This window comes from Manis javanica, chromosome 4, assembly GCF_040802235.1.
Source record: "Manis javanica isolate MJ-LG chromosome 4, MJ_LKY, whole genome shotgun sequence".
In the NCBI taxonomy this organism is placed as follows: Eukaryota; Metazoa; Chordata; class Mammalia; order Pholidota; family Manidae; genus Manis; species Manis javanica.
Window position 1 is genome coordinate 32,208,478 of NC_133159.1, and position 23,251 is coordinate 32,231,728.

A 23,251-nucleotide genomic window follows, 5' to 3' on the forward strand; every position below is an offset into this window, starting at 1 on the left:
GCGAAGTCACTGAGTGACAGCTCATTCTAGTAAGAAAGTCACAGATCCAGGACAAATGCCACAGGCTCCCAATCCCCACCATCCCTCCTCTGAGTGATCTCTGTGCCAGACACTGGGCAAAGCATTTCATGTATGCCATGCTCGATGCCATGCGTGACACCATGCACGGTGGCAAGATGCTTCCCACTGTTTTCAGCAAAGAGACTCCTTTTGTGTGACAATATGTTTCAAAACTCCTCCTAACTGTACACGAACTATCTTTTCATTGGGAAAATAAAGAACAATACAAAAAACACAATGAACATATGCTTTATAATTAACTTGCATTTTAGTGATCACGGCACTATCACATATATTTAAATAATGATCACATCTGCTCAGTTGAGATGTGTTCTTTATGTCTTCTGGGCTTAAGGTTTTGACCCATTAGAGAGCATTCCAAATTCAATCAGTAGATACTTATGGAGTGTCTCTGAGATGCCTGGCCCCATGGCCCACAGGTTAGGGACCGTGGTACAGGGAAGAGCGGCAGCTCTGCCGTGAGGCATGGTCCGCTCATACCCAGCTCAGATGGGATGTATGCCCTCGGGCAGGCCACTCAGCCTTCTCTAACGCAGGGTTCTCATGAGTAAAACAGAGAGATGATGGTCCTGACGTTGGGAAGTTGTTATGGGGATGAAATGAGTTAGCTGAAAGCACCAGGTCAGTGCCTGGCATAAAGCAGAAGCTCAACAAATGGACACCAGAGGACTATCATCACTGCCATCCTCCTCCTCACCACACTTCTCACCGTCACAAGCACCATTGTCGTCATAAACGTCATCACTAGTACCATCGCCATCACCGCCACTGCCACCATCCTGCTTCCTTTCTCTTTCTGAACCCCAAGAAGCCTGTCCTGCCCCTCTAGTAGGATACACAGTAGTTTCTACCCTCTTCATATCCACATCTTCCTTCTGGGGTTCATACCCAGCCCTATAATTGGAGTTGTGTGGACTTGCGTAAGTCACTCAACCTGTCTGAATCTGTTTCCTCATATGTAAAATGAGACAGTTGTTTTAGGAATTCATGGAAGAATCAAATGATGAATATAGAAACTCAACACAATATCTTCCATGTGGTAGATACTCAATAATTGCTTGTTACTGTCGTTGGTGGTGGTATTATTTTACTATTATTATTATTATTATTATTATTATCATTTCTCCTCCTAGCCTGGGAGCCTGAGGGCCAAGACCATTCCAAATTCATTTCCCCACAGAGTGGAGTACAAGGCCTGTCTCCCAACAGGCATGATTAAGTGTTTTCTAAAACAGTCTTAGAAGCTCACCCAAAATCAGATGCAAAATAACTCAAAGGACAGGAGCATGGGACATGGCCAAGGATTGAGCCCTGATGGGACCCTGAAAACCCTAAAGATCCCCTGAATGGAGCCATTTGTTACCCAGGGAGCCAGTCTGCAGGCCTGCTGGGACTATTCATTCATTCATCAAGTTGACCAATTTTCACTTTGCTCCAATAACAAACCCTTCCCTAGTCATTTTTTCTCCTCCCTGTTTTGCAATCTTGTTTCTATCCATCACAAAAGTGCTTGGAGGCAGGTAAAATAGGCACTGACAATCAATTTTATAAATAAAGCAATGGAGGCTCAGAGAAGTGAGAAGACTTGGCAAGGGCCTACAGCACTCAAGGCCACGTTGGGAAGTAGACCAAGGTCCAGTTCATGACCTTGAATCCATCCCACTGGCCCCATGATGTCAAGCACTTCACAAACCCAGGATCATTCATTTTCACTGAGCACTTCACTTCTTAGCCAACAAAACTGAATTAAATCACTTTGGTGCTATTTTAAAATGCCTGTTGGAAAGAGAGACTGTAAGTTCTGTGAGGGCAGGGACTATGAGAACCATAACAATGTGGAAGCAGCTAAAAATATGGATACTGACCCCAAACTGCCTGGGTTCAAACTCTGGCTCTGACACTCATTAGCTGTGGGACCATGCACAAATTCCTTAATCTCTCTGTGCTGCAATTTCTTCATCTATAAAGAAAGGATAATAGCAGCTATCTATGGGGTTGTTGGGAGGATTAAATGAGCTAATCCACATATAGTGTCTGAAACAGTACCTGGTACATAGTAAGGTTTAGCTGTAGTTATTACCCATGATGCAACCGCTGCATGTGGAAGGACCCTAATAAACATTTATTGGTTTGTTGAATGGTTGAAATAGTCCCTGGAAAGAGGTCAACTGCTGTGCTTCAAGCATGGATGAGCAAGTCAAAAGAGTAGCTGGGGCTCTGGCCCCAAGGAATTTGGGTACTCCAGGTCCTGGGTCACAGCGGAATCCAGGAGAAGAGAGATTGGTTATCCCAAGGCTCAAAGCCCTCTCTGCTTCCCAGGTGGTTCTGCATCCAGGGAAGGGCAGCGCATATGACTAGTGGCAAAGAACATGAGCTCTAGATGATATTTATATTCAAGTCCTCACACTGTCATGCTGTCACTCACTAGTTGTGTCCTTGCCTCCCTGTACGTGCCTCAGTTTCCTAATCTGTAATATGAGGACACTCACACCTACCCTGAGGGATGTTGGGTTGATTACATGTCATTTGCAGGAGGTGAGCCCTCTGCACCCAGCCCCGGTCTGTAGTGACAGTGTAATAAGCCTGACAAAGTCAACAGCGGCAACTGTGAGGGAGCCCATGCTAAGGGCCAGCGCATCATGCACTGTGTTGCTTCCAGCGCACTCCCTCCCAGGGGCTTGGGATCCCTCTAGCAGGGAGATGGCTTGTTGGAATCACCTGGGCTCCACTCTTTGAGTCAAAAAGCTGCTGCAAAAAGGCAACTTCTCTATTTGGCCCCAGTGTATACTGGGCTCTGTGGAGGCGAGACAGCTGCTTGGGGAATGGCCTGCTGGGAAGGGTGGTCTCCAGAGAATCCACTTGGAGAATTCCTCCCAATCACTAGTGCCAACAACTCACAGCTGGTGTGCAGCTGCCTCCAAGATGGTCTCAGTCCCTGTGGGGGCTGCAGACCCCCTGTGCTCAGTTTCCCTGACCCAGACCCTCAGGCAGCCAGACAGTCTGCTTATGGAAAGGGGCAAACATTTATTGAATCACAAACTTCACATTCCTTGTCTCATTTCATCCTTCCCACAGCCTGCAGGTGGACACCCAGATCTTCACCAGGTACCAGCTGTGAGACCCTGAACAAATGATTTAGCTACTCATGCCTCAGTATCCTCATCTGTGTATGGTACATAAATATCTTTATTCATTAAGCCCATTTTGCAGAGAAGAAAGCTGAGGCATAGAGAAGCAAATGCATTGTCCAAGATCATATAAGTAACAAGTGACAAACCAGGAGCTGCGGAGTGTTAAAGTTCCATTCATTCATTCGTCTAGCAACTATTTTGTGAAAGCCCACCAGGTGGGATGCATCAGGTCCATACTCTCTCTTTAAAAAATACTCATATGACCTATTTTGTTTCACTCCTAAGACCCTAGCATTGAAGGAAATTCAACTTAACAAAGACATATTAAGTCCCTTCTACATGCCAGGCAGTGTGTGAAGTTCTAATATTAAAGATCATGTTGAATCATCATGACAGCTTTGGCAGTTGATTGTCCAAGCTCACACAAATGGAACCTGATGGAAGCCTCCTTCATTTGACCTCCAAATCTGCTTTCTTCCCTTCCCACTATGTTGCTCCTTTCTCTCCAAGGTGTGCACATCTCCCCACCCCTGACTGGCCCAGAGTAAGGCAGGCTCTGAAAGTTCCAGTGTCCACCCCTCAAAGTCCCTCACCCAGTGGAGGACAGCTGTCAGCCCCTCTGGCCAGTACCACCCACACTGGACCTTTGTTAGGACTGTACCTCCCTGGCTCCCCTGGCCCCTGAACTTGACCCCTGTTTGCTTATATCTTGCCTACCTCCAAAAAGAATGTGAGGAATAAAAAAGAATAAAAGTATAGATCAAGGTTCGAAACATTAGACAAAAACAAAGTCCAGACGTGAAGGGGCAGGGGAGGCTGGAAGTGTCTTCAAGGACGATGCCCAGCGCACACAGGGTTTGGGGAAATGGGTGTTCTCATGTCACTGATGGTAGTGGAAGCTGGCAGAGTGCTTTTGGAAAGCAGTTTCAAACCATTCACCGAAGCTCTGTCTCACAAGGATCTATACTTTAGGGCACAGTCATCCCAATTACCAGGAATATAGTCTAAGGGGAAAAAATCCTATGCAAATTCCATGCAGACTTATTTATAGTACTGAAACACTGAATACTGAAAGCAGATCTATGTGCTTACACATAAAAATAGCGAACAGGTCTATTAAAACTAGAGTGTATATGTATCAGGGGTTGGCAAACTACAGCCTGCAGACCAAATCCCACCGGCAGCCTAATTTTATAAATAAAGTTTTAAGAGCACAACCACACTCATTTACATATTGTCTATGGCTGCTTTTTGTGCTACATCAGTAGTGTGCAGCAGTTGGGATAGAAAAAGTATGGTTCCCAAAACCTAAAATATTTACTATGTGGCGCTTTGAACAAGCTTGCTCACTGCTTATCTACTTGGTGGAATATGCATCCTTTGAATGTGTGATATCAGGTTGCAAAAAGCAAGTTACAAAGTTTTATATAGCAGATGATTTTACCTGTGTAAAAAGAAAAAATCCTACAAAGAAAATAACATGAAAATTGTACATTAAAAAAAGAAAACAGAGGGATTGATGAAAATATTGACAGTTTTTGGAGTAGAAACACAATGAGTCCATTTTTCTTTGCTTTCTTGTATTTTTTCCTATTTTATAATTCTTGAGAGATACACAAATATTATATAACAGAAAAATACACATGTTTTAAAAAGAGAGATGCCTAGTTGAGTATGTCGTTCTGGTGTCCTAGTAGCCAAGACAAAGAGTAAAACAAGATAGATTCTATTATCTGTAGTAGGAAAGAACTAGGGAACTAGGAAAATCAAACTCTCCTGGCCCAGACTTTTGAGAGGGCTTGGTATCCAGGGTCTTTGTTTCAAAGGGTATCGAGCAACACAGTGCACAGTTTTCTCTGTTTTTTACCAATGTGCTAAAGTGTTTTTGTATATACAGCTATTCCTGATTGTTAGCTCTTAAATGATGTCAAAGAAAGAACAGTAACTGTGGTCTGTAAAGGCAGTTCTCCCAGTGGCCAGGGTGATACAGGAGTTTCAGTTCAATGAAAACCTCATGGAATCCTATGGAAAAAAGTATCAACATATCCAACAGACTCATGAATTTTCAGCAGAGTCTTCTCTTAGAAAAATAAAACTTACATCAAAGACTCGTGTGTAAGACTGATAAAGATGGGGCGCTCTGGTAGAAGCTGGGTGGTGCTGCCCCGGACGGGGTTCTGCAGAGCCTCTGGGGCTTTTTTTAGCCCAGAGGCAGATACTCCATTGCACCCTCCCTCTGGGGACTGTAGAGTCCCTGGTTTTTTTGCCAGGTTAAGGGCACTGACGAAAGCAGCCGGAAGGATGCTGAGCCATGTTCTCTAGAGGACACAGCTATCAGGGCAAAGACAGGGTTTGTACTCATGATAGTGCTTTCATGGAGGGCCCTGGTGGGGTAAAAACAGACTTGACATCTCGGGTCTGGCAGCTCTAGAGCAGACCGAAGGCTGACACTGATGGCTGAGGCCCCGGGGGGAGGAGGGTCTCTGTGGGGCTGGATAAGCCTAGAGGACAAATGTGTGAACCAAGCTCATATTCCATTTCTGTTCAAAGCAGGAAGAACCCAAAGCTTGTTAGCAGTGGGGTGTGGGACAGTGTAGGGAAGTGATTGTGGGAAGGGCTCTGGATCACATTTGAATACTGCTCTGGTACTTATTAATTGTGCCATGGCAAAGTTATGGACTCTTTCCAAACCTGTTTCCTAGTCTGTAAAAAAAAGGAAAATGATAGCCTTATTATAGGGTTGCAGGGAAGATTAAATGAAATACTGCATACCAAGCACTCAGTACCTTACTTGCCTCACAGTAAGTGCACAGAACGGTTTGCTATTGCAGCAATAGACCTGGCCAAGCCCAAAACCTACCCTCCCAGGGGCATGGTGAACCTGGCAGTCAACCTTTGATTCATGCAGTCTTGAAGAAACACTCAGGAATGTTTGGGACTAACACTAGTTTGCTGTAATTGGTGAACAAAAGACATGCTGATAGAACTTGTAGGGCAGCAGAAAGAAGCCAGGAGGGGCCATCCTCCAGATGAGTGGCTCAGGAAGCCTCTAGAAGGACTTAACAGAATCCCCTGCCTGTTAGGGTGACATCATAGGGGAACTGCCTTTGTGGGGACCTGACAGAGTGCTCAGGTGTCTCCTATTCAGAGCGACCATCCCCAGGCAGATAAGATTGTGCGTCATTTGTCTCCACATGAGGGACATGTATCTCACCATCTCTGTTGTGTCTGGGGGTCAGGCAATACACACCAACATGTGGCAGTTACTGGGTTTTGGCTACTCCACACCCCATCTCTCTACTTCTCTATTGCGACCCTAATGTCATTTTGGTGAATTAGCTCTCTTGGTCTTGGTGAACAATACACCAAGACTTCCTGCTTTCCAGCAGCCAAGGGGAGGGCCTGAGGCTGAGCTAGGCATATTGGATGCTCTTTTTGAAGCCCCAGAATCTATTCTCTCTGCAGCCAGGATGATACCACCACAGATTAGTTCCTGTTTTCTGCTCCCCTAAGGGGCCCTGGATCCTTTTCTGAGCCTGGTTCTTCAGCCTTCCTGTCAATTCTGTGAGATTCTCATTATCCTTCCAGCCTAATCTCTTTTTGCTCCAGTTCTCTAAAGTCAGCTTCTGTGGCTTAGACCAAAGAGCCCTAATGGGTGCAGAGAGACATCACAAAGGCTTCTTTTGGTACAAGGAACCGAGTGCTGTGGCACCCAGATACTAGGAGCCCCCCAATAGCTATTCCCCGTTCCTTGTCTGCCAGCAGAGGCTGCTTTCCTTGGGGCCCACCCTTCCCCAGGCCCAGGGGCTAAGCCATGACTAGTCCCTTACCCATAATGGTGGTTTCCTTCCACTTTCAAGTGGCTAGTTCGGGCCTGGGTGTGTGACTTGATCCTGGCTAGTGGGACCTACTACTCCCAGTTTACAGCTAAGAGAGGTCTTTCTCAAGGTTTCTAGGAAGGGGCCTCCATGCTGATAAAGAGACTTGGAGGAAGATGTCGCTCTTCTGCGCCTCCCACCGTCATGTCTGCACATGGCCCCAGGACCATCTTATGACCTTAAGTGAGAGGATGCTGACTTGGTGGTGAGGTTGGCAGAGGGGGCATGGTTGGGAAGTGTGTGGGTGTGTGGATCCTTGATATCACTGGGCTGCTGGGTTACTCAGCTTTGGAAGTGCCTTTACCTCCAGGCTTCTGGAATTAATAACCCCTATAATTTAAGCCATTGTAGTCTGGTTTCTGTTACCTGCAGCCCAAAGCCTCCCAGTACCTAGCCAGAGCTTCAGACAGGGGAATATGCATCCCAACAGCAGGCTGGGATGTGGCATCAAGGACCAGTGGCAGGTAGAAGAAGTCTGGAAAAGGGAGCAGCCAGAGAGTGGGGCAAGCTTGTGATGGGCCCAAGCAGGGCCAAACATGGGGGCACAGAGGTAACTTCTAGCAGGCAATCACTGAAGTGAAAAGGATGGCAGTGTCCCTTCCTGGAAGTTTTTTTCATTTAGGGCAAGAAGCCAGCTAGCAGCATAGGGGCACAGGAAACAGTGGGGTTTGGGTAGAACGGTAACAGCAAGTCAGGTCTCAGGGTGTGGAGTTCATGTGTGGCTCTGACCCTTGCAGAGAATTAGAGCCTAAGGCAGGGAAGCAGAGGCAGGAAGAAGTGAGCCCAGTGTTGTAGGATCACCAAGACAGCAAGGTTTGGGAGAGGCTGCAGCTCAGCAGACACTCCCCCTCGACTGTCATCACCCACAGGAATGCTAGATGCAGAGCTCTGGGCAGCCAGGCCGAATCCAGCCTGTGCCAGCCCTGGGCACAGATGAGACTCTGGCTGCTGTGGCTCAGATGTTGGACAGGCACCCTAGAGGGACAGTGCCTGGAGTAGGGCAGGGAAGTCAGGCACTAGCAGGAGTTTAGGTCAGGAAGCAATCCCCAATCATGAGTTGAGAGGGCCCTGGTGACATTTCCAGGTCATGCCAATCTGAGCTCCATGGTGTGCAAGCAATCCTAGTGCCTTGGAGAGATGGCCAGCAGTGGGACCAACACTCCCCTCTCCATCCTGTTCTTCATGCATCAGCCAGGGGTTCTGGGGCTTCCTCCTCATGCTTTCTCAGCTGTACACTCTTCCTGTCTCACCTCCCCTTTCCTAACACTGAGCAAACCCCAGAAATAGTCCTTATGGGTCATTTTCAGGGCTGGAAAGCTCTTAAAAATTTATCTAATGAACCACTTTCATGTGACCAAAAGGAAAACAGAGGCACAGAGAAGAGCAGGGGCATGCTCTTAACCTGCTGTATGACCCTGGCAGTCAGCATCATCTCTAAGGTCACGCCAGCTCTGACATTCCATGGTTCTGCTTCAAAAGAAGGAACATATGTGAAATTGTCAATCAGCTCTTCAGGGCCACATGGAATGGCCCTAACTTTAAATCCCCAGCAAGGGTCTGACTCTCCTCTCCTGCATCTCTCATGTTCCAATAGTTGGGTCCCTTGCATTCCCTGCAAGTTTAGTCCTACCTCTTATTTTCAAACCAATCTTCCCTCTTATAATCATTATAATCACCAAAAGAGCCCCTGGCTTGGATCTTCCTGCTCTAATATTGTGCCTGTTTCCGGGAACTGTGTCTCTGTCTTGTTCCTAAGGCCCAGAATGCACTTTACTCCTCAGTCCTGGTCCAGCGCCTGGCACAGACCCACACCCTGAGCCTGAGCTCCCAGTGCCACCACTGTGCATGACGGCGACATGATGGTGGCTCATAGTGTCTTATGAAGCAAGTGCTCCTGACGGGTGCTCGTGTGAGAATTGCATGTGATTCTTTTATCAGATTCCCAGAAAGGGTCACCAGGCAGCTAAGGGAGCTGAACACCAGCTTGCCAAAGGTCTCGTGGCTGCTGAGCAGCAGTACCTGGGTGTCCCCCTGACAGCCTCGAGCCAGCTGTCCCTCCGGCCTCTGCTGTGCTGTGGGCCTGGACTGCCTTCCTCCTGCTGCCATCCCCAGGCTGCCTCTGAGGGCCTGCTTGGTCTCAAGTCCCCAGTCTCTCTCACTCCATAGGTCTTCAGGCTTCTGTCAGGCCTTTCGGAAGACATGAGATTTAAAGGACCTGGAAGAAGCAGAGGGCCTGGGGGGCGGGGAGCAAGCAGAGGCCATAAATCAAGCCTGGTTATTTGTGAATGTAGACCCCATGGTGGCATCCATCAGGCTGGGTCCCGCTGTCACTTGTGCAAGGGCACTCCCTGGGCAATAGCTTTGGGGCGGGTGCTGGCGGGCCATCACCCCCCACGCAGGGAACGCTGAGTGGCACAGTGAAAAAGCTTGACAGTCTGCGTTCAGATGCCAGCTCCATCCCTGAGACATGCCACGAGCTTGAGGCAATTCCATGAGAAGGTGGGCTCTTTCAGCCTCCAAACCCCCAGCTGTGAAATGGGGCCAACAACACCAATCTTGTGTGGCCTTCATGCGGACACATGAAGTTCCTTCATCAGTCTGGCTCTCGGAAGACTGGGTCCCTTCCGTGCCTTTTCCTCATTGGCTCCTGCTCCCTTTGGTGCTTGCTTTCTCCTGATGCAGAGACGACCTCTCAGGGCTGACAAGATGCCCACTGGGCTGGCAGGGACCTGAGCACACTTGGCATTCTGGAGATAAATACAGGGTCCAGACACCTGATTCTGAACAATGGGCTATTCTGGGGGGTTAATTGCTCATCAAGGGGAAGGCAGGCTCTGGACAGTGACCGACCCTGGAGAGTCAGGACGAGCAGTAGGGCGGCAGACACACCAAGGTGCAGGTGCAGAAATGCCAGTCACCAGGTTACAAATGCCAGAACATCACAGAGGGAGGGTGCTCAAAGGGCCTCTGGGTGACCACGCTCACGGTGTACAAATGGGGAAACTGAGGCTGGGGGAAGCGTGCTTTGATTCACTGCTTCAACAAATATTCATCGAGCACCTCCTCCAGGCTAGACCCCATGCTCAGCCTCAAGGACTTCACAGTGTAGGGCACAGACACTGCCAGAAGGAGGCCTGGACAGGGCTGCGGGAGCACGAAGGAGGCACGCCACACTAATGCCATGGGGCACGCACCCATTCACCAATGTGCTCAGTGCTCATACATGCCAAACACTATTTAGGTGCTGGGGACACAGCCCTGAACAAAGTCCAGTTCCAGCCTTCTTGGGTGGCAGACAAAGGCAGTTACAGATAAATGAAGAGGTACATGACAGAATGTCTGGGAATGTAATGCTATACAGAAAAATACAGCAGGATAAGGGGACAGTGGGCTCCTGCCACCGACTGATGTTTTAGGTAGATGGTCAGGCTGGTGCTACCGATGACAGGCACATTAATCCGTGAGGTGAGCAGGGTGCTGACTGTACTGCCCTTCTGAGTGAAGAGGGGGACCAAGGGACTGAGATGACCTGCCTCGGGGGTTATAGAGAATCAGCAACACGGCCAGGAACTACTCCAAGCTTCTTGTCTCGCAGGCCAGAGCTGGCCCCCTGCCCAGCATGGCAGTCCCTTTACGCCCATAGCTACTGTCCCTCCCTTCATCCTCTTAGGGGACGACGGTACCATGCAGCCTGGTTGGGTGGAGGCCAGAGCCAGGTGCCTTCAGCCACTATCTTCTGGCTCTCCGCTTGTCCACACTGGCCTCAGGCAATGGCCACTGCCAGGCAGAGCCTTGGCCACGCAGCACAGCAAGCTGGCCCCTCCCCTCTCTGCCTCCCGCCAATGTCAGGAGTGCTTTGGTATCAGACACACACGTGATCCCTCCGCTTCTGAGCTGTGTGACCTTGACAGTTCAGCAGAGCATCTGTCAACTGGATCTGTGCTGCTCTCACAGTGAGGTGGGAGGATTAAATAAAGAAAGGTGTAAAATGCCCACAAGAGTCTGTGGCCCACAGTGGGCCTGAGAGGCACGGGCACCGGCCTTCTTGCCCCGGTTCCCTCCTGCTGTGCCTGCCTGCAGCCTAGAGCATCAATCCCTCCTCGGGACCCCCTCAGTTCGGAGAGCTCTCCTGTTCTCTTCCTGCGTCTGCCCTCGGTCCCTGCAGGAGACTGCCAGCACCTGGAAAGCAGCCTCTGGCTCCTGCGCGGCTCCAAACCTCCAGCCTTGGGCTCAGCACGGACTCACACTCAGTCGCTGCCCTATAAACATCCCGCCTGGCAGCTTCCGGCCAGGAAAGCTGAGCTTGAAGAGTAGTGGGGGAGGTAGAACGACAGATTCAGAGTCAGCTTCTTTCCAGCCTCCTGACCCTGCACAAGTTAACTTTTCTTTTCTTTTCTTTTTTTTGTAAATGAAGACAATAAGGTTCCAGAAAATTATGTTGTGATTTTAATATTGTTTCCATTATGGAATCATAGGTTGAGACCAGAGTTTATTCAGTTTGTAACCTGGTACTACAATCTTTTCTACAACACTCTGCCCTCTGGGTGTCTCCTATAGTTGAACTCTCCAATGACAGGGAACTCACTACCTGCTGGGCAGCCCATGCCATGTTTTGACTGCTTCTAGCATTAGAAACTCTGTCTGGTTTTTTAAAGACCTGCCATGCTGAGCTCTGGAATGCAGAGAAATTGAGTGTGTGGTGAGCAAGCCTGGGATGGTCTGGGGGGAGGTGCAGGGTGATGGTGGGGAAGGGGTGGGAGCTGAGAGCACCCAGAAATACTACCCCCAGTCCCTGGGCCGGGGACCACTCTCTGGTGCAGCCCCTCCGCAGGCCGTCAGCTAACCTTCTCACATGAGCTCCCATTAATGGTGCCCACTTTGCCCAAGTCTTCAGAGCCAGCGCAACCCTTCCAGAAGACATCCTGCCTGGGCTGCCTCCCGTCTGGGGCCGCTCAGCAGCTGGACCACAGGGGCCTGGGTTCTCAAACCATGATGTATGATTAATGACTCTGATGAGCTCACCAGCCCAGGGAAGGAGGGTGATTGGTGGGGGTGGGGTGGAGGAGGGAGGCCAGAGGAAGACTGGTTATGGATTTTAACCCTCTGATGTTACTGGCTGGGAATTTAACATCAATAATTCAAGGCTGTAGGGAGGAGGGGTTAGAAAAATGCGAAAGAGAGAGGGAGGTTAAGACAGAAAGGGAGAAAGGAAGGGAAGGAATTGGGGAGGGGAAGGAGAGAGAGAAAGAAGCAGAGATGTATTTTTCTGAGTGTTTCCCACATGCCATTTTGCCTCCTGTAGCTCTTTTAAGCCTCATTGCAATCTGTGGAGCAGATACCATCACCCCCATTAACCAGATAAAGAAACTGAGGCTCTGGGAGGAAAAGCAAGGGCTCCGGGGGTCAGCTGATTCCAGCACCCAGGTTCTTTGGGGAACACAGGTGGTCCCTGCAGCCTCAGGACACCCAGCTCCAGCTCACTCTCTGGGGCTGACATGTGGCCAGAGAGGTTGGAGGGCTTTGCCTTTGGCAGAGACACCAGCCGCCAGCCCTCTGGACAGCATCAGAACTTTGTTGCTGGAGCTGAAAAAATTAACTGCTATATTTAAAAGCATTGTTCAGTTGCTAAGGCAACAGAGGGGCTAAGAATAATATAAAAAGAAGACGATATGCCAGGTTGTCACTGGCAACCCAATTTTAAGGGTGTGTGCATGTGTTTTAAAAGGAGTGGTGGGGGGAGAGGTGGTGAGGTTCAGACTGTCTTCCTGCTCCCTCTGGCACCATCTGCCCCAGTGACATGTCCAAGATGACATGTCTTCATTCCCTTGAAAGAGGGATGTCACCAGTCTGCCCAAACTGGGGGAGCACTGGCACATCCTGGCCCCGAGCCTAAAGAGAAAGGTACCTCTAATCCCCTAATTGCTGTCCCCTCCTGGCAGCCCCCCACTGCCTGGGCAGCATCCATCAACTGTGGAACCCCAGCCGAAGGCACCTCTCAAACAGATGGCCCCAAAATAGCTTCTTCTCTCCAACCTGGGAGCTTCAGCCAGCCTGGCAGACTCCCTGGGGACCACCCAGGAAAGCAGATGGTCGGGAGAGAAGAGCAGGAGACAGATTTATTTATCCGCAGCCTGGATGTCAGGGCTGAGAGGCAGCTTGGGGCAGACGTGGGCACAGGGTGGGCCCAGCTTTCTGAGGAGTCCTGGAGAGAAGTACGAAGTCTAACCTCAGTCTGGAGCCTGGGTCCAGGTGGCCTGGAAGGACCCCACAGCAGGCCTCAAGAGGGACAGGAAGGTGGATGGGGATCATGGCCCCTTGTATGCCAACCAGCTGCTTGTCAGGGCTAAGAAGCAAACACCCATGGGAGACACAGAAGAACAGGACAGCCAAGAGACAAACAAACAAAATCCCCAGGGTACTTTACTAACAGTCATGTTTTGGAAAGAGATCTGTTATCTTTCCCTCTGTCACAGTTATGCAATATGGAGGAGAGCTGTGACATCAGCCCAACAAGGGTCCCCATGCCAGCTCTGTTGCATACTGCTGTGTGACTTCGAGCAAGGCCCTTAGCGGCTCTGGTCTGGGTCCTTTCTTAGGTAAAAAGACATTTTGTTTTGTTTTTCAGGACCGTGATTGGGCCTCAATGAACTGAAGTAAGTGAAGCACCAGGCTTGGCACATAGAATGTCCTCAGTAAATAGCACCATGCACAGGAGAAAGCTTTGTCTCAGCACTTCTCTACATCCAGCCAACCTTGCAGGCCAAGGGGCACCTGTGCAAGTAAGTGAGGAATAGATACAGCTGGGGAGGCGCCATCACACAGAAGGGCCAGCGAGGGCCCTCAGAGTGCCTAGATGTTCCTGGAGGGGTCAGGGAATTCTGAAGAGGGAGGTCTAATAGAATGAGGATGAGATGGGAAGGGAGAGAGATTCAAGGCAGAAGGAGTGACTTGAGCAAAGGCAGAGGTGGGAAAGCACTGGGGGGTCTGAAAGCAGGGAACAGCTCAGTAGGCCAGAAACCCATGGGCCAGGAGGGGGCATGGAGGAGAGAAATGGTGGACCTATGCTTCAGGAAGACCCCTGTGGGGCTCAGCAGGGAAGCTAGATGGGTCCCATAACCTGGCGTCAGGGAGATCTAGGGGATGCTGGTGCAAGAGTCAGCCTAGGCCAGGGATTAAGAGGCCTGGGCTATGGCAGGACAGGGTTTTATGGTTTACAAGGCCATTACCTCCTTTGATCAAGCCAAGGTGAACAGGGCAGACTGCCTCATCCATGCTGTCTTGCAACCCTGCCTACAGTACTTCACACAGGCTGGGGTGCCACCATGTATAGGGCAACTACAAATTAATTTCCAGGCATTCCCTAGTAGCAGGCACATGTAGGAGAGCTGGAGAAGCCCATATGAGGAAGAGGTCTCATGGGTGGGTGTGGTCAAGGAGGGCTTCCTGGAGGAGGAGTGGAGGACATTCTGAGCAGACAGTATGGCACAAGTAAAGCTTGGTAAGGAGACTGCTCACAGTGCACCGGGCAAGTAGCTCCTGGCCCTGCCGCAGCTGGAGTTCTTGTAGGAGGGTTGGGAGAAGGCAGGTTGGAGATCTGGGCAGGGCCAGGTCAGAGAACCATGAATTCCAGGCTGAGAGGCTACATTATCCTATGGGCAGTGAAGACCTGTGCAGGGCCCAGAGGGGCTGGGGCAGTGTGGGGAGATGTGAGCAGAGCAGTTCTAGGAAGCCAGGCTGGGCCAGACGTCTAGTGTCTGGCTCCTCTCCCTGACTCTCAGACACAGGGTCCTCCTCCTCCTCTGGCTGCCTGAGTGTCAGCAGCAGATACCAGACCTCAAGCAGCACACTGTGGAAAATGGGTGTGTTTCCTCAATAGCTGCTCTTACTGCAATAGAACACAGCTAGCCCCCTGACCCCGAGCTTTGGCCTTGCTGACTTCCCTCTTAGGGAGAGCTAGTTGCCTTATATCCTGCTCTCAGGGCACACAATTCTGGACTTCATTCCCTTGAGAGAGGTACCCAGACCTGTGTCTGGAAAGTATCTGAACCTCATGGGAACTCAGGCTGAGTCAGCGTGTGGGCAGACAGCTGTCCCAGGTGGCTCAGCATCTGGGAACCAGACCTGGGTAGAGGTTTCTGGGCCAGGGCAGTTCCATGAGGCTTGACCTCTCTATCTCCTTCAGCAAATATTGAGCACCTACTATGTGTCAGGCCTAGGCACTGAATCAGGAAAACAAAACCCCTGCTCTCTTGGAACTTAATTCTAATTGGGAACAGAGACAACAACAAACAGATCCACAGGTAGTAATGAGCACTATGAAGGAAATTCATGACAGCCTGGGGAAGGGAGGAGAAAGTGACCAGAGTAAGTGCTTGAATGGAGGTGGTCAGAGGAGGCTTCTCTAAGGAGGTGAGATTCTAAAGGGGTGACATTTCAGCAGAGGCCTGAATAAAGTGAGGGGGTGTGGAAAGGCTATTTTGGGGAAGAGTATTTTAAGCAGAGGAATGATATATGCAAAGATCCTGAGGCAGGAATGAGTTTGGTGTATTTCTCTGACTCTTTATCTAGTGCTTTTGGGGAAGGAAGAGGCTCAGAGAGGTTAGGTGACTTGCCCAGAATCATGTTATGGATTAACAGCCAAGCAGGGGGAGAGGGCAAGTTTGCTGCCTGCCAGTCCAGGGCTCATCTGCCACTATATGGCAACTGGCCACATTCTAGGTCATGGGCTCCAGCTGCATGTGGGCACTGGTTGCTGCCTGTGGGGGGAGGCAGAATGGGCTGAGACAGTCATTCCATTAACAAATGCAGACAGTGCCTACTACATGCCACATGCTGGCTGTGCTGGGTCCTGGCATGTAACAGGGCATATGTGCACAGAAGCATATTGCCTTATGGAGCCTATATTCTACTGAAGATTGGACAATGTAGAATCACAGGATTCTAGGACCCTAGAGTCTATAGTCTGGGAATTCCAGAATGAAAAGATTACATCTTAGCCTCAGAGGATTCAGAATCACCCAAACACAGCTTCACAGCATAGGACAGTTGGCAAGGCCCTTCAGCAGCACTGAGTCCATTTTAAAGAGGGAAGAACTGAGGCCTGGTGCACCGAATGTCCCATATATGACAGTCAGTGAACTGATACTGAGGAGTCCAGTGGGATGATTGTGGGCAATGGAGATGGGCATGGGCTTGGGAGCCAGGTAGCCTGGCTATGGGACTAATATGGCATCTCCTGCAAATAATTCTTGGGAAAATTAAGATAACATACATAAAGTGCTTAGCATAGTAAATGCCCCAAATGCTTGCAACTGCTGTTATAATTATTAGTGAAACTTCAAGGACACTGGTATCTCTCTCTGTAGGTGACAGAGATCGGGCCCTGCTGGGATCTGAAAGGTCTGTGCACCCCAGCCAGCAGGCTTAGTATCCTACAGAGGGTCTGCCCAGGCATGTTAGCTGACAGAGAATAAGGGTTGTTTCACTCTCACTTCGGAGCAGAAACATGGCATGTGTGTCCTGGTACAAACCCTCCCCTCCTCCCCGCTCCTCTTCCTTCTTTCCACTCCCTCCTCTGTCTCTGTCTGTCTCTGTCTTGTCTCTCATACACATACATAGACACACACACACACACACACACACACACACACACACACACACACAGACATGTGCTGAAATTATGGCCATAAGACCCTGATTCACCCTGGGCAGTGGGAGCTGAGACCAAAGGAAGCAGAAAAGTTTCCAGAAGATTCTAGCTGGTGGGGAGGTGCATGTTTGAACCCTTCCCTTTGGCTGAACTAAGCCTTGATGGGACTAGGGCCTTCTCAGAGGTCAGGAGCAGAATAACTTATGGCCAAGTGAGACTGATAAGAAATCCACCCTTGATAGGGTGAGAGAGCAAGGCTAGGAGCTGGAACGGAGGGCTCTGAGGACACTGCGGCAGGGACAGTGACTGCACAAAAGGCAATCAGGCACCCTGCAGGGCTTCCTGGAGGACGGCGGGGAGCAGGGTTTCACTGGAGCTTTGTAGCATGGGGAGGATTTGGCCAAATGGACTCAGTATGGGAATAGCATTCATTATAAGCAGAAAACTGAATAGAACCAAGAAAGTACCAAAGCACAGAGCCTGGAAATCTTAGGGTGCAGAACAGCAGTGAGTTTCCACTGATGACTTAGGCTTTTTCTAAGTTGGAAATGAGACATGAGTAGGGAGTGGAAGAAACAGCCCTTTTTGCTTTGTGCTCACCTTTATGGTGAGCAAACAGTAAATGTGCAAATTCACCCATCTAAAACAGCCGAGCCATCCTAAGCAAGTCATTTTTCCTCCCTGTGCCAGAAGTTTCCAGCTCCCCGTGTGTCCCTGACATGGGAGGGAAAGTGCCCCAGAGCAGATATTTCTGACCACCAGGCAGTAACCAGCTGCCCACACTGCTCAGGAGGCCTGTGGCCAATTTCCCCGTCCCCATCAGCAAGTCCTGGTCTCATCTGAAAGCCTTGGATTTCCTGCAACATCTGTCCAGAGCACTTCCTCAACCTCACGGCACCCCAGGTGGGACAATGACTCATGTTCATACCACACTGGGGAATGGAACCTTGGAGAGATGCCTGGCCTGAGCCCTACACCTGGTTAAGCAAAAGAGCCAGAATTTGAACCCAGAACTGTGTGACTACCAGCCCACAAACTCTTTCTATTAAACCAAGCTGTCTCCTACTCTAAGTTGCACAGGCTAAGAATAGAAGCTAAGATGGAAAATAATTTATTTCCAGTCCCAAAGGACTCAGACTTTGAAAAGTGGCTGAAGTACAGCCATACCTGCCACTCCAGAGGCCCAGCCTCTTTGAGATAGCTGAGGCTGGCTCTGGCTTTGGCCAAGTATCCCTTCCAAGCCACCTTGTCCCTTCCTATGCCTTCCCTGCCCACACTCAAACATCTTTCCAGGCTTTACCTATGTCCCAGATGCTGAAAAGTCTTCAGAGAAACCAGGGAATCCCATAACCAGCATGCTGACCCTAATGTGCTGGCACTGCCACATCTGAGCAGACTCCTGGGGCTGCCCCCAGAACCCAGCCTGCAACTCCTGAAGGGACTAAAGGGAGATGCTGTGGTTTTCCCCACTGGGACATCCCACAGCTAGGATGGTGCACTCACAGGTTGATTCCATTTGGACACACTTGGAATAGCTTTGGGTCCATCTGGAAAGAAATGCATTTGTCCAGTCCTGGCACCCCATCCCCCAATTCAAGCACTGAATATCCCACCTTATTATTCCACCATTTCAAAGCCTATTATGTGCAATGATTATGCAAGGTATTGGGGGAGCTACAGGCGGAACCAGAGTCAGGCTCTGATATTAAGAAGCTCGTAAGTACAGAAGCTGGAGCCCATGTGTGCTGGTGGTAGGAATGTAAAATGGTACAGCCACTGTGGAAAACAGTACAGCAGTTCATCAAATAATTAAAAATAGAATTACTATATGATTCAGCAATTCCACTTCTGAGTATTTATCCAAAAAACTGAAGTTAGGATCTCAAGGAGGTATCTGGACTCCATGTTCACTGTAGCATTATTTATAATAACCAAGATATGGAAAACCACCTAAATGTCCATCAATGCATGAATGGATAAAGAAAATGTATATATATACAATGGAATATTATTAAGCCTTTAAAAGGAAGGACATCCTCAATATGCAACAGCATGGATGCACCTGGAAGATACACGCTAAGCGAGAGAAACCAGACACAGAAGGACAAACACTGCAGGATTCCACTTACATGAGGCACTAACATAGTCAAACTCATAGAAACGGAGAGTAGACTGGTGGTTGCCAGGGCTGTGGGAGGGGGAAAGTGGGAAGTTGCTATTCAATGGATATAAAGCTTTAGTTACACGAGATAATAAGTTCTAGAAATCTGCTGTCCAACATCATGCTTATCATTAACAATACTGTATAATGCACTGAAAATTTTGTTAAAAGGGTAGATCTTGTGCTAGATGCCCTCATGTCAAAAAAACATAAGCTAGAATAAGAAGCATAAGTAGGGGAACAGGTTAATTAATAATGGTAATAGAAAACATTTATATAGTCCATACCCTGTGCCAGGCACAGGTCTGAGTTTTTACCTATATTAGTTCATTTAACACTGGCCATGACACTATGAAGGACATAATGTTATTGTCTCTACTATACAGATAAGTAAACTGAGGCACAGAGAGGTTGAATAACTTGCCCATGATAATAATCGCAGCTCATAGGCTCAGAGCTGGGATCGGAACCCAGGCAGTTAGCTCTAAGTCCGTGCTCCTAGCTCTGTACTCCACTGCATCATAAGACACAGAAGCATATTCCCCACAGAGGTATGCCCTGGGCAGTGTAGGGGTGGGTGTGATGCTTAATGATGAATACCCCCCTCACCTCTGAAGCTAAGGAAGCCAGCAGTGAGCACACCATGGCAGGAACCCCTGCACCCTGTAATCCCCACCTTCCCCACCTGACCCAGTCAAGTCCACCTCTTCCCTGCTGCCAGCACCCAGGGCTCTTGGTGCAGGTCTCCCTTGCTGTGTGGGCAGTCTGCTTTGCCCCAGCTGCAGGCTTGTCTCAGCTTCCTCCAAAGCACAGTCTCCATCCCACCCGCTTTGACTGCTCCAGTCCTAGCACAGGCCCGGGATGTGGCAGTGCTTCTGAAATATGTATTGTATTTGACATGAATTTCCTACAGATGTCAGGGCTGGCCCTGACTGGACTGTGAGATTGGCAAAATAAATTTGGCCTACTCGTCTTCCCTCCCTCCCTCCCTCTCTCCCTTTCTTCCTTCCTTCTACTTTCCATAGGTATTTCTTGAGTTTCCACTATACATAGCAGCTGGAATATTTCAGACAGTTCCTATTCTCCAGGTACTCACAATCCAGCTGGGGAGACAGACTAGCAAAAAGACAATTGCAGTGTGACAAGTCCCAGCATGGTGTGAGTCCAGGGGCATGGAAGCACACTGAATAGACAGCCGTAGGTGTGGAGCGGACAGTCAAACCTTCTGAGAAGGCTTCCTGGAAGTGGTATCTAAACTGAGACCTGAGGATTGAGCAGGAGTTAGTCTCACACATGTGCCTGCCAGTCAAGGGGAGGAAGGTTAAGCCCAGAGTCTTCTAGGAAGGAGATGGTTATCTTTGCAAAGGCCTGGAGGCCTAGAATTGCACACACCCTGGGGAGGCTGTAACATAGAGGTGGAAGAGGAAGGGGGAAAGAGCAGGGCAAGACCCCCAAGGGCCCTTGCAAAGCTCTCTTAAGGAAGTTGGCACTTAACCCCAGAGGCCACGGGGAGCTATTAAAGGATTTTATGAGGGATGATGTGTCCAGATTTGTTTTGGAAAGATCCCCCTGTGTACTGTGGGCAACAGATTGGTGGTGCAGTGGTGGCCCTTAGAAGCAGCTACCAAAATGCAGATAAGATTAGGTTGTTAGCAGTTGGTGAGGGAGGAAGCAGACACACCTGGGAAATCTTGAGTCAACAGGACTTGATTGCCTTGGATGGGGTAGGGAGCATGCCAGACAGGAAGCCTGAGTTTTGGATCCCTTCCTGGCATCCCCTCTTCTCTTTCCCACCATCTCTAACCTCATCCAATTGCCGTAACTACAAGTCATGGAATTCTTAGGGAAACTCAAAAAATACTAAATTTTTGGCTCCATCACATGAACTGGGAGCAATTTTACTAGGAGAAAATGAGCCCGTACCATAAAATCATAACCCACACATGCACATCCACCATAAAAAAATATGCTGTGATACTCAGCAGAATTGGCTGATTCTGATAATTCTCATTAATATGTGTTTGCTACTTGTGCATTTCATTTTATTGCCTGTGAGCACTCATTAGCAGTCAAGCGGTAGCAGGTGCCAGCAGCTTAAGAAAAGCCAATGAGAGAAAAATATAAAATTGAGATAATTTTAAGCAATGATTTTGTTCCTAACTACTAGTTGGGAAAAGACAGATATCAGTTTGGTTTGGCAGTGGAACATTTCAGCACAGCCTTCAGAGCACAGGGAAAAGCATTCCTGCAAGCTTTCTCCTAGTCAGTGTTGGAGAGCAATCTGATTAAGCAGTTCACACTAAGGAATGAATGACCAGCAGGGTCCCCTGACCCCTCCTGAGGTACTAGCAGCTTGGCTTTAGAGATGGTGAGTGAGCCTTCCCCACTTCCTTTGAATGTCATCATCTGCCTGTACACCCAGACAACACAGCCCTTTTGCATCCACTGTCACCTTCCAAAGCCAATCCAAGTATGCAAACTGCCAAATAAGCCAATCCAAGTAAGCAAGTCCATTCAGACTGCTATAATGGAACTCTATAGACTAGGTGGCTTATTAACAACAGACATTTATTTCTCACAGTTATAGAGGCTGGGAAGTCCAAGATTAAGGAGCTGGCAGATTCAGGGACTGGTGACGACCCACTTCATGGTCCAGAGACAGCCATCTTCTCACTGTGTCCTCATATGGTGGAAGGGACAAGGGACTCCTGGGATCTCCTATATAAGGGCACTAATCCCATTCATCAGGGCCCCACCCTCATGAGCATGTCATCTCCCAAAGGCCTCACCTCCTAATCACATTTATTAGGTTTTAACATATAAATTTTCAGGGGACACATTTAGTCTATAGCACAAACATAAACTTTAGATAAAAAGCGTGCTTACTCTGCAAATGCAGCTCCAGGATAGGTCTTCTGTGTGCTCTCACCCTTAGCAGAATGCTGCCCCCAGGGCTCTGCCCTGAGCACAGCAGATGAGGCTGGTTCTCAAGGGTGAGGGGGGCTGCCTCGCATGTAATGCCTAGGACTGAATGAACAGCAGGATGGGTTTTGCTTCACAAGGAACTACTGCTGCCAACTAAGGTGAATAAAAATGCTCATCTAAGAATACCATTCTGCAGATGGGAAGGCTGAGGAGCAGAGAACAGAGACTTTTCCCTGAACACACACTCTGAACATCAGCCACACTCACCCTCCCTGGCCCTTTGGGACATGTGATGGAGACTGGAGGCATCCAGCTCTGAGCTGGCATTACATCTGGGAGCAGGACAATGCAAGGGGGCCAGAGCCTGGGCAGTGAGGAGGGAAGCATTAAGACATCTGGTAAAGAAAGATGGGAAAAGATGGCAGCATGAATAGGGTGGCGGAAATCTCTTCCCAAAACCAAATGTATTTTGAAAATACAGCAAATACAACTATCCCTAAAAGAGTGACCAGAAGATACAGTACACCAGCCAGGCTACATCTGAGAGAACCCAACATCTCATGGAAAAGGGTAAGATACAGAGCCATGACCTGGCAGGACCTGAGCACTACCCCTACCCCAGCTCACTGGCAGGAGGAAAATAATCAGAGTGGGGAGGGAGTGGAAGCACAGCACTGCTAAATAACCAGCCCTAGTAATCTGCCCCAGGAGCACAGACACACATTGCATGCTGCTCTGGATATTAGAGGAGCAGAAAAGCAAAATCCAAGACTAAGACTGTGAACAGGTTCCCACAGCCAACTGCCCTGGGATGAAAGAAAAGCAGGTGCTTTAAAAGTCTTAAAGGGACAAGGGTTTAACAGGTGGACAATTGTCCTGGCACACTCAGCCCAGCAGGCTGGGAACTTTAAGTAACTTCAGGTGCCCTAACCCCCTGGTTGGCAATGCAGCTCTGAGACCTCTCACGGTGATAAGCAGCCTGCTGTTCCTTCATCCCTACTGGCACCTGCAGGCAAACATTGCTGTAGACCAATGTCTACATTGGTAGGCCTGCCTGCCTGATGATAGCCTGATGGGTTTTCCTTTGTAGGTGATCTTTGTTCTCTCTCTGTCTGCTTTTAATACTCTGTCCTTGTCCTTGATCAGGCCTGCCTACAGCAACCACACAGCTTAACAGAGAGGCTGTTCCCCACGCACGGTTGACAGGCACATGCAGAGGAGACAGGCACTAAGACCAGGAGGCATGAAGGGGCTTTGCTCTTGGCAGAACACATGCCACTTGCCTGCGACACCCACCAGTGCTCTAGGCCATCCTGAGGGCCGCCCTGCCCATGGCAACTTGAGGGATTAACCCAGAGGGTGCTCCCTGCACATGGTTAACTGGCACAGACAGCAGAGATGGGCAAGGAGACGGGGAGGCACAAAG

The 23,251-nt window shown here is 49.3% G+C and overlaps 1 protein-coding gene across 8 annotated transcripts in view; it reads right to left on the reverse strand.

The window, feature by feature from the left end:
• HIVEP3 (HIVEP zinc finger 3) overlaps positions 1 to 23,251 on the reverse strand; it is a 474,019-nt gene that overhangs the window by 164,342 nt on the left and 286,426 nt on the right. The gene's annotated exons all lie outside the window — the stretch shown is intronic.